Source organism: Homalodisca vitripennis, chromosome 2 (assembly GCF_021130785.1).
Source record: "Homalodisca vitripennis isolate AUS2020 chromosome 2, UT_GWSS_2.1, whole genome shotgun sequence".
NCBI lineage: Eukaryota > Metazoa > Arthropoda > Insecta > Hemiptera > Cicadellidae > Homalodisca > Homalodisca vitripennis.
The window spans coordinates 108,490,380-108,492,037 of NC_060208.1; the positions used below are offsets into that span (position 1 = coordinate 108,490,380).

Consider the following 1,658-nt stretch of genomic DNA (forward strand, 5'->3'; position numbering starts at 1 on the left):
ATTTATATATGTAGATTTCGCTAAACGTTGTCTGCACCATTCGTAGTAGTTAGGTGTAGTGGGTCAATGAATATGGGCCTAGCCCCATGTAGGTGGTGCCATCAGTAGAAACTCGAATAGTGTTGTGTATGTAGGTCTAATTTAAATAGTGTGACCCACGTTGTCAGATGCCCTGTGTTGTAGATCTAATCTAGGTCAATGTAAAATGGATGTATAGTCCTAGGCCCAGGATCCCAGGATGGATTTGACATTTGCTGGGGATTGTATATGCATTAATTGTCTCTCGTTGTTGTTGTTGTTGTTGTTGTTGTGTAGCCCAGTGTTAGTAATCTGAAAATAATAGATTATGTTGTATGTGGGATTGATTACAGAGTAGGATACAAATCATTTACCTACTATACTCATTACTGATGTACACACTAAGAACATTAAGAGTCATTTCAATTTATTTGTAAGATTCTACCAACAAACCGTGGCTATTAAGTTTACTAGTTTTTTTCATTTGACTATTTCTCTGAATCATTAGTCATCACAATACAATGTTTTATTATGCATTTAAATAACTATATTATTTCACTTTTATATCACTGAGAATAGGTTTTAAAACAAATTAAACCATTGCATTATAATCACAGTATCATAGGAGCTTCTACTCCCATCAATAGTTCACTAATTTTCCAACATGATTGTGCTTGTTGCATACCAAAACTGATAACTTACTACCACAAAAACAAGAGAGCTCTATCACAGACTTTCTTTTTTTTTATATGACTGAAGGGAAAGAATTTTTGGACAGGATTGTTATTTATTTATTGGCATCTTGGTCTTTGATTTTACTGTATGTGGTTGATTTTATGATCATCACTTACATCTTAAGCTTATTGTGACATTTTGAAAAGACTGTGAAAATCCGATGCTGATGGATCAAAAATGGCCTGACACGTGGTATTGTGTTTGTGCATGACAACGCTCGTCCTCACACAGCTCAAAGAACAACTAAACTATTGGTCAAGTTCAAATGGGACATTTTTGATTATTCTTCATACAGCCGAACTTGGCTCCTAACGAATTTCACATGTTCCTGAACATGAAGTGGTGACTTGCATCTCAGTGGTTTGCCAATGACAAAGAGCTTCAAAATTTTGTGGCACGTTAGTGGTGGTAAGTAATGATTTTGGAGCCGAGGGTATTTTAAAGACTGTTTAAAGATATGACAAATTTTTCAATGTATGTGGTGTCTATGTAGAAAAATATAGACAATTTTTAGTTTTGAGATGTATATAATAAAGAATTTGCATCCTCACAAGTTTACTTTTAATTTGTGTCAGCTTACTCTCATGGAGGTTACTTTCTGGATAATACTCGTATTTTAATCACTTGCCATTACCGTCATTGCATATTATTCTATACTCAATGGTCACTCTGTATTATTTATGTTAACAAAAATAAGTAATAAAATATTAATGAGATTGTGATCATCAAGTACATCAATATACATAATTTACAACCCAACAACGATTGGCTGTTTCGGTATCGATATCTATAGAAATGTAAAAAAACAGTAAGAATATCTACTGTGACAACTCTTCTTACATAATAGTTCTTGAAAATATTGTAAATGCCTACTGTGTATGATATTGACATGGTTTTATATGTAG

The 1,658-nt window shown here is 33.3% G+C and overlaps 1 protein-coding gene across 3 annotated transcripts in view; it reads left to right on the forward strand.

Annotated features, from left to right (window-relative positions):
• Window positions 1–1,658, forward strand: part of LOC124354552 (NADPH:adrenodoxin oxidoreductase, mitochondrial) — a 54,217-nt gene that overhangs the window by 50,095 nt on the left and 2,464 nt on the right. The window lies entirely within an intron of this gene.